The sequence below is a fragment of the Cavia porcellus genome, unplaced genomic scaffold (genome assembly GCF_034190915.1).
Source record: "Cavia porcellus strain 051 isolate PalLab524CR breed Dunkin Hartley unplaced genomic scaffold, mCavPor4.1 scaffold_19, whole genome shotgun sequence".
NCBI classification, from domain to species: Eukaryota; Metazoa; Chordata; class Mammalia; order Rodentia; family Caviidae; genus Cavia; species Cavia porcellus.
Window position 1 is genome coordinate 56,341,423 of NW_026947502.1, and position 13,244 is coordinate 56,354,666.

The following is a 13,244-nucleotide window of genomic DNA, read 5'->3' on the forward strand; positions in this document are numbered from 1 at the left end:
GGCAGATGAATGAGACAAACACCTGCATGCTTGTGCTTCCCACGGAAACCCAGGTCTCTAAGTGCACAAGATCCCCCTATTCTACCTTCAAGATACTGTCAGAGTTTTACAGCTTCGCTCTCCTTTAGCCCACCTCCTGCCAAGCCACTGGCAGCTCCTCCCTAGCGACCACAATGCCCTGGCTCACCTGATAGCCTTCCGATTGGTCCAGCTGCTCCAGCTTTGTCACTTTCAGTCCATTTTCAACACAGCTGCCTACTTAAGAGTCCCCATAGCTCTTTGTGGATAGAATGTTTCCCAGCCTCCCACCCCCAGCCCTGGAATCTCCAACCCTTGGGTGCCCAGCTGGGGCACTTCCTGAAGCCCACCCAGCTGAAAGGCATGCAGCGCCCAGCAGGAGTTGGATAGCCCAATAATGGCTGTGAATTCTATAGGGCATCCCCAGAGGACAAGGGGAGGGCTTTAGGAGCTGCCAGCTAAAGGCCAGGTGGGACAGGGTAGCAAGGTTCCTAAGGCCGCCAGGGAGTTGGGACTGTCCTGTGAAATGTGCTGGGGAAGAGAAGAGTTAGGTGGCAGCCACGTGAGGAAAGGAGGGAGACAGGCGGAAGACAGCAAGAGGGGGCAAGAACCTGAGCAGGTGCCAGGCAGCCTCTGGGAACGGGGCTGCCAGGCGGCTGCAATTTCACACACCAACAGACAGAGGAATCCAGGAACAAAGGCACAGGCAGGCCTGCCGTGGCCAGGAGGAAGAAAGCCTGCCACAGAGCAGGGCACAGGGCCCCACTAGCAACTCCCCACCCTCATCCCCACAGCACCCTGCCTCTTGCTCCTTCCTCCGCAGCATCTGCAGGTCAGCACGTCTCTCTGTGCTCTGAGGCCCAGGCTGCAGACACTGGAGGAGGCAGAGGGGTCAGCTGCCCTTCCTGCCAAGGAACATTAGCTTGGCTTCCCAGGGCCAGCCCAGCTCTCAAGGGCTCAAGATCCCTGCGGGGCCACCTCTCACTGAGCTTAATGAGATGGGGCCACTCCCCCTTCTCAGAAACCCTTCCAGAGTGGCGCATGCAGAGTCTAAGCTTTCCAGCAGAGCAATAAAGGATTTTGTCCCCAAGGAGGCAGCTAGCAGGAAGCAAACCCCATCCATGATAAACAGAATGATCCTAAGAGGGTCCAAGTGGGCAGGGCTGGCCACAGGGCACTAATGATTTAGAGCACGCTCTTAGTGCTCCAGAGACCACCACCTGGAGCCCGCCGAGGGGCCCCTCTTCCCTTTCAGCATTCAACCCCGTTGGAATCACATTTTCTTTCTCAGCCTCCCCAAGGGCCCGCTGGCCCTTTGGGTGCAGTGATCAGGTGGCTATGAAGGAAGCACCAGGTGCGGGGATGAGCACCACACACCATGAGTAGGTCAGAAACCCTACTTGTGCTGAGTGACGGATGATGAGACAGAGAACCTTCACAGTCATCCCATCCAGGTCCTCAACTTCAGATCACATGAGAGCAGAAACTGGTTATCCACTGGATGTCAGGACTCCTCATGGGAGTCCTCAGGCTTTGATCAAGGACTCTACCAGAAATTGAACCTAGCTTTGCAATAAGGCCAATACTGTCATGTAAAATGTCAAGCTTCTTGAAGACCAGTAGAGATGAGGGAGGGAAGGCAAGGCGGTAATCAGAGGGTGACAATTATCAATGCATGTTATATGCATACAACTATATACCAATCTACAAACCGTCACAGTAATGTGCAGGGTTCGTATGCACTAATAACACATAACCCTAATAAAAGATCAAGTTTCTTTGCCTAACACTGGTCAGACTTTTATCAATTTGACCAGAAAGCCCAGGTTAGAAACTCCAACTGGCAGATAGTCTGGGTAAGAAAGTGAGAATATAAATGCTTAACAAATGAACTTTCACTGTAAGCTTCCTCACAAGAAAGGAGAACAAGCGAGAGATTGCACAGGAAAGTGGAGGAACCTGAGACCATCGTGTTAAGTGAAGTAAGTCAGACACAGGAGATACAATATCACAAGGTTTCTCTGATATGAGAAACTTACAATATCAGAGAGTGAAACAAAGGAGAGATAATAGGAAACAAGAAGGCTGACTCTGGACAGGAGAAGTAAGGGAAAGGATCAAAGATATGTTGCATACACATTCTAGTTCCCCCGATGAGACAGGTGAGCACCAGGTGGTCCTGTGTCTTAGCTACCATAAGGGACTTACTACATGGCCCACAGAAGAAACCCTGATTGCATGTGACTCCTGTCCCTCTGTTCTCTCCCCAGCAAGGATGGGTCTTCTGAGAACCAGAGGGTTGGAAGCCTCCTGGCACAGAAGTACAAAGCAGTCAGCTCAGGAACAGTTTACAGTATACTTTAATATCTACAACTCCTTCATGATTTCATTAACTATGGAAAGGCAGAAGAGCAAGCATGGTGATCACATGGTCCAGGTGAAGGAATCAAGCTTGAAGAAGTTGGAAGGTGACACAAAGTCACATAGAAAGTAAGAGAGTGATTTCTTTTTTTTTTTTTTCAGTTATAGTTGTCTTTTTTTTTTTTTTTTTTTTTTTTTTTTTAATTTAAGAGGAAAAAGAGAAAAACACAAAACAAAACAAAGCAGTGTAAGGTTACACATAATACAGAACTACAAAAAAAACATAACAGTAAGAAATCACCTGTTTAATAGATTACATATTATCATCTTGGAAATAGTTGCTCAAATCACAGTATCAAAGAATACAAAGTAGACATTCAAATAGAGAGACTGCAAACAGCTGTGTTCAATGATCCAAAAACATTAATATAGTCAGCTATTTAACATCCCTAAACACACTTGCTGTTATATCCGTTAGAGCTCTTTTTTTTTTTTTTCCCTCCCTCTCATTTTTACAACAAAATTTACACATTTTGGATTTTATTACTCCTTAGTTCTTATTACTTTTTTGGGGGGGAGAGAATAAAGTCAAATATGGCAAAACAAAGCTGTAAGTCAAAACCAAGGATAGACATAGCACATGATGTAGAACAGAGTACAAGGTCATCAACAATGGTTATCAACATTGTCTCTTGTTTCCTTAAAAGGAATGATTTCTACTCCAAGATCAGCAAATCAGTTAAAGCAAACATTTATATTTGTTTTACAGATGGTGAAAATGAGGCATGGGGCTGGAGTAAAGTGACTTACTCCACATCAATGGTAGGGAAAAGGCAGAGCAAGGATATAACCTGAGACTCAAACAGTAAGGCTGAGCTCTTCCCATCTCCCACACATTTGCCAACTTCATGCACTGTGTTGTACATCAAGCCAGGGCCTTCTGTGTGTGACCTGTGGGGCCTTCCAGGTCCCAAGCCACAGCTGAGCAGCCTGGAGCCACTTACACAGTTGTTAACCATCTTGCACACACAAGTGTGATTTTCATGCTCTATTTGGCACTGTTGCAAGCACTGCAGCCACAGAGATAAGCAGCCACGTTGCTGCCTCCAGAGGGCTTGGGTAACCTCCCTACCAGCACCCTGAGATGAACCAGAACACTTGGATCAGAACAAAACCCTGATGATGTGATATTCCAAATCAAACAACAACTCCATCTGAGAGGGGGTAGACGTATGAGGAAAGTTTTCTGGGAAAAGGAATTTTTTATCTAGTCATCAAGGATTACGAAGAGTTTCCCAGGAGGAAGGGAATAGTAGTGTTTGCAGAGGGAAAGGCATTCCCTTTATAAACCTGGGGAATATAAATAATTAGGTTGATATTTGGCAAAGAAAAAATACGCAGTGAGAAAGAAGGGAAGGAGAAAGAGGAGGAGAAGAAGGTATCATGCATCTCTCCACTTGTGGTGGTTAGGGTGAAATGTCTGTTTACTCGGCTTTGGGAGCTACCTTGGTGGACCACATCTCTGGGAGCTTATGGAGATGTAGTCTTGGAGTCTCTGTCTGATCTTGTGTCCCTTAATTTCAGGTGCTGTTCCCTACTCTTATTTCTATGCTATGAACTATGCAGCTTTGTTCTGCCTGGTTTTCCATCATGTTTTGGTTTGGAGCCCACCAACCATGGACTGAATCCTCTGAAACCATGAACTAAATAAATTAAGTCTCTCTTCCTTTAAATTGTGGGTGTCAAATATTGTGCTCCATTGCCAGGGAGGCTGACTAATACACTATTCAAGACTCTGCACTTCAATGAAGCCAGAGGTCAGAACACAAGAAGTACATGTGCTGCCTCCTGGAAGTTTCTACTCAGCAGGGCTGAGGAAGTAAGCCAACAAATTACATGGCACACAGCAGCCAGCTTCAGACAAGTTTCTGGGCATGGGAAAGCAAGCAAGAGACACAGGGCATTCACAGGCAGGTGAGTGGAGGGCTCTGTTCTTAACGGAGGAGTCACAAAGCTACAGATCAGCGACTTAATCTAGCATTTATTCTCCTTGGGGCTCTGACATGGTGAGGTGAGGGAAGAAGGAAGAGAGACAGCTCCAGCGAACAAGTCAAAGGGCTTTCTTAGAGGTCCGCTTCAAAATCAAAAGCTCTGTCTTAAGTTTTCATCCTCAAGGCTGGAAATTTTTCTCAACTGGGGCAGCCCAAGCCTGTACACTGAAGCTAACTCATGGCTCAAAGGCCTCAAAGGCCCATGACGCTGCTAACTGAGTAAATTCTTTTCCAAAGACTCGGTGTTTCCCAAAGAACCCTCTGCTGTGTTCTAGAATCCAGGTTACCAACCAAGAGGATGCTTTTGGGAACCAATGGTTCTATGAAGCCTGGAAGAAGATTTCATGATTTCTCTGTCTTCTGGGTTCTGTTCCTTGCAGCCACCAGTGCCCAGACAGCACTGGGTACAGAATGATTGTACCTTTCTCATCCACCTGACCTGGTACAGGTGGGGCTATGTCTCACACACTGGCACAAAGGAAACAGCAAGGTAACACTGATGCCAAAGAGCCAAATTTCAGTTGGGCAACATTGGGAGAGCCCCTTTGCCTCATGGGCCAGGGGAATCAGACTGTAATCTCTTTGGGTGAAATGGCAGGTAGTCACCATCGAGGGCCTGTTCATGCCCTTCTCTCCAGTGTGGCAGTCACTTATCAGTCAGGATGACAGCACAGCTCACAGAAGTTGCAGAGACACTTGAGAATCCTTGTGTTTGACCCACTGCAAACAGGGTCCTGATTTTTCCCCCGTCCTGCATCTTTGCCCCCATTCCATGTCCCTCTGTGAAGTCCTCCTGCTTTGACACTGAGCTGGACTCCAGGGTCAGCAAAGCTGAGCCTAGCAGAAGCATGCAGGGACTTGCTCTGTTAGGAGTGACCATGCTCCTGCCCTCTGCTCACACTGAAGCATCTTCCCTGGCTCGTCTGCAGGTACGGAAAGGAGATGAAAGCCTGGCAGGAGCTGAAACATCGCAGGCTCTCCAGCTGAATCTAACTGGCAAGCAAGTGGTCCGGCTGTCGAGCGGAATCAGCAGAACCATTCGGGTGACCACCCCAGGACATGAACATAAACACCTGCTCCTAAAACCACTCGAGTTCTGTTTATCACTTGGCCTCACGGTGGCAGTAATAATAGAATGAGCAGATCCCACCATCCGCAGAATGAGAACAGAACAAAGACATCCCAGGCTCCAGGGAGGTGAAGACTGTCACGCTCAGTGGGCAGTGGCCAGGTCTCACCATCTTCGTGACACAGTCTCTGCCTCCTGTCCTGAGAGACCAGAACAACCTCCACAGGACAGCAGGCATGGGGGTGACTGCCCACTCACCCCACGTTGTGGCATTGACAGTCCAGCAGCTGGGTGTCATCACAGAGTTGGTGAGCTGGGACAGCCTCTGCACCCATCCTCTCCTCTCCAGCTCTGGCCTTGAGCTCAACAGCATGGCTGAGCAGATCTCTGGCCACGTCTCGCACTGAAGCATATTCCCTGGCTTTTCTGTAGGGCCAATTTCCTCAGATTTTAAACTTATTCACCTTCCCGGGCCCGCTCTGAGGATCCACTATACAATGAATTCAACACCCCAAAGAGAAGCAGACTGCTATACAACATGACCATTATTGCCATCATTTTGTCACCTGTTATCACGATGGCTGTCTTCAAGATCACAAAAGTAAGGGGGTAGATGCACAGCAACCTGTGGTCCATGATGAGACTGTAAGGACTGAATTCTCCACTGACTTTGGTTGAGCTGTGACCTTCGAAAAGTTATTCTGCATTTCTGAGTGCTAGCTTCTTAGCAGTAAAGTGAGGACAACAGTGATTCCTAATTATTAAGTTCAAAGCTACTTATAGTGTCTGGCAGATAAGTGCTCAGTAAGTCTGAGCTGCTATTACTACGTTTACACGTATACATGGGTGCCTTCCATATATCAATGCCCACAAGAACATTGGATGGGCTTAAGGGGTTTGGACAGCTTAGGTTAATCTTACATGTAAAGAAGAGGAAGCTCAGAAAGGTGAAAGATCCAGCCTCACACTGAGGCTACTAATTGACCCACAGTGTGCAATGCACCAGCTCTGGCAAGATGCACGAACACCCCCAAGCTATCCCACAGCCAAGCCAGAAGCATAGAAGGATCCCACTGAGGAGGCGCTGGTGTTTCTGGATCATTCTCCTGGGCTCACACTTCACTCTGCAGGTTTCGAGTCCCACAGTGCACTCAGCTGGCGGGTGGCCCCTGTAAGCATCAAACGCTCCGCTGACAGCTCCGACAAAGTGGCAGTGGTGCCAAGGGTCCCTCCCTTGCCAGCCACCAGCCATCAGCCAGCCACCAGGCTGCCTGGGAGACTCACAAGGGGTGGTGCCCAGCCTCATAACTGCACCAGGTGCTGCTTAACCCTGGGCCCTAGGATCTGTCCCAGAACAGCCCAGTGGTGCCAACCTTAGGTGTGACAGGCGGGGGCACACGTCCAAGTTCTCTCAGACCAACAGTAGCAGGCAGATTGCTGCCAACAGGGTGAGTCCAGGGAATGGAACCTCTGTGAGACAAACAAGTTAGGAACACAGTGCGGAAAGCAGGGGCTGTCTGTACCTGAGCACAGAGGGCTGCTCCCGGTTTCACTTGTCCCAGGGCAGGATGGGATGGGGACGGCAGATCTGAAGGTCGTCTTCCATGGTCCTGGTCTTGTGGGGAACACAGGCCAGTAAGGGGCTGTGGGAAGGCACAGTGAATGCTGTCAGAGCTTCGAGCAGGAAAGGGGCCAAGAAGGAAGGGGCTTTACCCCCCTGTGCTCATTCTCTCAGTAGCTACTAATGGGAAACCCGCCCAACAGCAGGTGCAGGGAGCCGGTGGCGGTGGGGCAGAGGCACACAGGGGGCCCAGTCTCCATGGCACTTAGGTTCTCACTGGATCTATCCCTGGAGCCACAGAGGCCTCCACGGGAGTGTGGGTGTTAGCTGAGCCTCAGGCAGCTGGGTGATCAGAGGGGCTGAGTCACGCTGCTTCTCAGCTTCCACCTGATCTGCAATCTGAGCACGGTTCTTCCACAGAATGATAGACCGGTGGCCCTCAGAGTCTCCTGCATGGAAACTTCTTAAGAGGAAAAAGAGTCCCCTGAGGTTAGGTGGCACAAAATGGCTACTTATGACCATGGTAGTCTGTCCTTAATTGTTTTTCAATTCATGTGTAAGACACACCTAATATGAAATGAAATATATACATAACTGGCATCATATATGTGCATAGATAATATGGGTATAAATGGTAATAAGCAATGAAATATATACAGCTTAAAAACTGGCTATTGTAAGGATGCGTGGACATTTTGTGCCTCTGTGTACTCCTGACTCTATGGAGCAGTAGAATAACAAGTATTTTTTAGTTTCCTTCATCGTATCTGAATTTCTAAAATTATACAGTAAGCTTGCTTTGCTTTTAACATTAACAAAAAAACAGAACAGGAGGCAGGTGGAACAGAGGCAGGTGGCCAGTGGCACAGGGCACCACACCCAGCAGGGCTCCCAGTCTGCCTGTCTCCTGCCTGTCCTGGTGTGCAGATGCCCTTGGCCACGGGGACCATGGCCCCTGTGGTAACCGTGGCAGGCGCTGGGGACCCTTCTGCACGGCGACTCAAAGGACTTCCCCTTCCATCCCTGGACAGCCACGAGCTGGGTGCTCTGTCTTCCCCGATTATACAAGGGGAAGCTGAGGCAGGCAACAGGTGGTGCCAGGGGCATAGACAACAGAGGGAGGGAAGCACCCAGAGCAGCCTGGATCCTGGATCCGAATCTTGAGTCCCTGCCCTGGCCCCTCCTACCTCTCCTCACAGAGGCGGTGGGTGGTGGCGCTGGGAGAAAGCGGAGCACTTCCCTATGGAGAAGGAGAGGCTCCAGCCCACAGCTCCAGGTGCCATGCATGGCCACAGCAGCCCATGTTCCCATCCGCGCACTTCTGTCCCTGGGTGCCCCGTTCCAGCAGGGCAGGAAGCGGCTGCCAGGGTCCTGGCACCAGCACCCCAACCCGTGTGCCTGGCCAGCTCTGTTGGCTGCCAGTCAAGGCTTCAAAGGAGGGAATGAGCCGGCTGGGTGACCAGGCCGGACAGGTCTGCCTGAGTGTGAGCTGGCTGAACAAAGGGAGGCTGTGTGGACAGAGCTGGCAGCGGGAGCTCACAGTGGGATAAAGGGCGGGAAGCAGGGAAAGGCTGCGGGAGAAAGGGGAAAGGGGAGATACAGCAGGGCTGGGAGAGTGCCTCTGCATGAGGAAGACAGGGTCCTGCAAGCGGCTCCCCTGAACAATGAGGAAACTGAGGCAGCCCACCAGAGGCAGGCCCTTTTGTCTGTGAGAAACAGAAGAGATTCAGCTAGGTGTCTATGTGTTTCAGGAAGTCCCTCCCACTCCTCCACACCCCACAGCATGGACTGAATGACACCTGGATGCACTCCAGGCTCTCAAGGAGAAGCACCGCGTACTCCTGCCTGGGGCAGCTCTGTGCTGAGCCTGCCCAGCACAGGGAAGCAGGATCCAGGGTCTCTCCAGGACGGAGGTGGATGGGTCCCCACAGGACAAGAACTGGACCATGGCCGGGGCTCCCGACTGACCCTGGACATGTGACTTCACACGGCTCCCATGTTCAGTGCTGGTCAGGGCACAGAGCAACACATCAATAGCAGCTGAGATAATTCACAACTTGGGCCTCCTGTCCCTGCCTCTGGGGTCCTCAGATGCTTCTGAGACGAGAGCCACGTGCCAGGGACACAGGGAGAGCACTCAGCAGCGTGTGGCTGTGATCCTAACAGGTGGCTGGTTAGAGGATTCAGGGTGCTGCAACACAGGTCAGGAAGGGGCAAGGTGGGCGGGGCAGGGCAGGAGATGCACGGAACATAGTCCTGGCTGAGAGGGCCCAATCTCTTCCCCATGTGGCACTGTCTCCTCCAGGGAGCAAGACAGTCACATCCCTGGCGCCTTGGCTGTCTGAGAAATGGGGAAAGGGAGAGGAGACGGGAAGGGCCTTTCTCTCTGCAGTTCCCCAATTCCAGCCAGAGGGTCAAAGGCTGACAGTGGGACTTTCGGACCCCTTTAACAACCAGCAGCCACAGGTGCACATCCAGCCCTGGAGACAGGCAGCACCCTCAGGCCTCTGGCTGGCCCTGGACACCGTGGCTCAGCGAGAGGTAGTGGCATGCGTGGGGAAGAAGGGCTGGAGACCAGGCAGAGGTGAGGGTCCCTCTTCTGCACTTGACTTGATGTGAGACACAGGAAAGCTACACCACCCCTGTGAGCTGGGCGTGGTTGGTGCCCAGTACTGGTGGGGGTGGGGGGAGGCAACTGAAGGCTCAGGGGGGATTGAGAGACTCAGGAAAATGCAGAAAAGCAGAGCTAAAGCCTGGGGGCTCCTCCAAGTGCAAAGTCCTCCGGAAAAAGCCCAGGTGTCCTTCAATGCCCACCTCTCCAAGACAGAGCTGGCAAGAAGGCAGCTTTTGAGATGAGAGACCATGCTCCTGTCTGCTCTCTACTGCGTCTACCTGGAGGGCTCCATTTGAGTAGATCCGGCTCTCCTGGCCTCAGGGGCCCCCCTGGAAAACGGGTTACTGGAAATATTCAGTCACAGCACAGGAGTGACTCTCCTGGGTGTGCAAGGGCAGCCGCTGTCTCACCAAGGTAGAAATGGCCTTGGAATTCGCTCTCACGTGGCCCTCATAGGCAGAGTCCTGTTGAGTCCTGAGTGATGCAAACCATCCTTAATGATCTCTCTAACCAAAAACAGACCAAGTGGTGCCAGCGCCTCTCACCACATATTTCATATGTGGCCAAAATGGTCTGGGAATGGTGTGCTGGAACCTGGCAAAGGGGTGCTGAGGGGTACTCAGGGGTCCCCTTGCCCTCCAAGGCTGCTGGCACCTCAGACATGGCTCTTGGATGGGCTCCTTGCCACGTTCATACCCTGCACACCAGTCACTCCTCCTGCTCCCCTGGGTTGCATCAGGCAGCAGCAGGATTAGGCACTGACTGTCAGGTAGTTGATGAAGAGGTACAAAGAGGACAGACAACAGATCCCGCCCCGGCAGCTGGCCCCCGAGGCCCGGAACGCCCAGGGTCCAACGGAAAGCATCCTGCTTCCTCACCCCAACTGGCCAAGCAAACACATGAGGGTGGCAGGTGCCCAGGGCTGCCAGCCAAGCAGGGCTCCTGCCCAGCCAGTGCCAGCAAGAGTAGAAGCCCAAGAACCTCCTGGCCCTGGCCCTGTTCCCACCCTCTGAGCTGGCAGGCAGGAGAAAGGACAGGTCAGGGACAGGTGGCAGGACTGGGGCTTCCCTCCTCAGCCAGCTGGCCCATACTCCTCCTTCTGACCCACGCCCTCAGCCTGGCTCTCTGAAAGGCAGCCCAAGAGTACCCAAGGGCTCAGGACAGACACCATGCCCATGAGGATGGAGGCAACTAATGCCATCATGGAAAATGGAGGCAGGATTTTTGGTGATGACTGTGAGGTTTCAGGGTCACACTGAGGGAACTAAAGCAGGTGTCAGGCAACCTGGTCACACTGCTGCTGGGCAGCCTGGGCTGGCCACTTAGCTCTAGCAAACGCGATTCCTACTCAGCTCCTATGACAGTTTGGCCCGAGTCTGGTGAGGGTCCTTGAAGGGGGAAGGGTTTAAAGAAGTCTGCCCTTTGCTGCCAGGTATTCCTGCACCTGAGAGTCCAGGCAGCCCCCTTCTTAGCTGTGTGTCTCTGCCCACCATTCCACATCTCTGAGCTGAGTTTCTACCTCAAGATCAATTGCTCCCTGCAGAATCAAATAGGAATAGACAAAAAGTATGTGGTACAGAGCAAGCACCTGAACATGAACTCACCCAGGTTATGCTCTCAGCCTGGCACCTGCGTCACATCGCTTCTTCTTGAGGAATACAATAGGCTTGGCAAGGACTAGCAAAGCATTCAGGGAGCAAATGAGACTCACTGACCCTTCTTCATGCATAAAACCAGGACTTGACTACTCAGCCTTCAATTCCTACTATCTTTTGGTCTCTGTCTATCAAATGGCATATCTGTCTTTTTTGGATACCAAGTAGTGTCCCAATCAGAGACACCCTAAGCAGAGGGAATAGGGCTATGGCAGACAGAATTGCACAGGGATTACAAACTTACCCTTATTATGTTATTCAGTCATTAAACAGGGGACTAAAGGACTGGGCAGTGCATAGGGTACCATCCTGCCCTTTCAAAATTCAAGCCATCTGACAATTACGGCTGATAGTTTTGCTGTACGAATCACCAAAACAATACCGTGTAACAACAAAACCTCAGGGGCATAAGTAGCAAGTGTCACTCACCAAATAGTGGTCAAGCAGGCAGCTGGGATGACTTTTGCTGGGCTCACTCAGAGGTCTGGATGTGACTCGATCCCTGCCTGTCTGAGGCAGTCTCACCTGGGATGATCAGAGACAGTACCGAGCGATGCTGTGCCCACCTATCGCCTCTCTGCTGGAACCTAAGGACCATCCCAGAAACATCCCTCTTGTGCTGTCGGAAGATGTGCAACAGTAGAAATGAAATGCTTTCTCCAAGCTCAGCAGGAACCATGTCTGCTAACAGCTTGCAAATCACATGACTGGGCCCTGAGCAAGATACACAAACGACTGAAGCACTGCAGCCACCTCATTGTCAGCTCATCACCCCGCTTTACAGATGGAAGAGGGGAGGGTCCACAACGCTATGTTACTGATGAAAAGCGACAGAGCTAAGTATCAGGATTTGAACTCAAGTTTTTTGTTTTTGTTGTTGATAGTGGGGTACTGGGGATTGAACCCCAGGCTGTGTGTGTGCTAAGCATATGCTTTACTACTGTGCAATACCACCAGCCTGACTATGGAATCTGCACAAAGCCCTGGCTGGCTGGCTGGCTGGCTATTATGGGATGGCCACAACAGAAGCAGCAGATACCCAAGTTTGGCCCGAGTGCTAGGGAATTCTTTGTTGCACCTTAGGCACAAATGGTGTGAGTGTTGATGGCCAGGGAAACACCCACCTGGCCCAGGTTGGAAGCCAGCAATAGCTCCAGCCATCCAAAGCTTTGCCATCCCCTCTTTAGCATGGAAGCAGGTAGTGCCTAGAGAAACAGCTGGTCCCAGCCAGCAGCCCTGTTCAGGAGAGTGCCTACGAATTAAGCAGTTCTACAGAAAGGAATGCAACCGTCTTTGTATTTCCAAGCCCCATAAACCCAGGGTAAAGTTCAGACAGACTCCACACTAATCAACCCACTCCCACCCCAAATGTCCGGGTCTCCCGGGGATAGAGGGAGCACAGCACGTAGTGAACGCCTCACATGCTCTGTAGTGCTGCCGGGCCGAGATGCAATGGGCCAGAGCGAGGCACCAGTGGCCCTGCAGGCCCCCAGGAGTTCATACTGGCAATCAATTCCCCAGGTGACAACATAGGGGTTCTCAGGTCACGCTTTGAACCCCTCCTCCCAGAATGGAGGATGGAATCCAGCTGGGAAATCATTCACCACAGATATCTGCATGCCCAAAGCTTTGAAGTGTTCCCTTTTCCACAGGGAAACAAGTCACGCATGCATGGACACACACAAATACACACATGCAAAGAGGGGAAGCCAGTGACAACAGTAACTGCTAACCACACGGCACCCTGCACACCAGGCGCTGCTGTGTGCCTGTAACCTGAGTGTGGGAGACACAGGTTGGGGTCTTTTCTCAGGTGAGAGACCAGGCACAGAGAAGCCGAGGAGTCCAAAGCTCCGCAGCTGCTAACCTGAAGGCAGCGGCTGCACTGCCAGGTCCCTAGGAGAAGGTGAGCTTC

General features: G+C 51.5%; 1 long non-coding RNA gene across 2 annotated transcripts in view; it reads right to left on the reverse strand.

The window, feature by feature from the left end:
• The window catches only part of LOC134471660 (uncharacterized), a 31,929-nt gene extending 30,876 nt beyond the window's left edge, over nucleotides 1–1,053 (reverse strand). The window contains exon 1 of one of the 2 annotated variants that reach the window (XR_010041211.1): nucleotides 188–1,053. This is a non-coding gene — a long non-coding RNA (uncharacterized LOC134471660). The remainder of the gene's footprint in view (nucleotides 1–187) is intronic. The other variant, XR_010041210.1, reaches the window with a different exon arrangement.
• Between the last annotated feature and the right edge of the window lie 12,191 nt (nucleotides 1,054–13,244).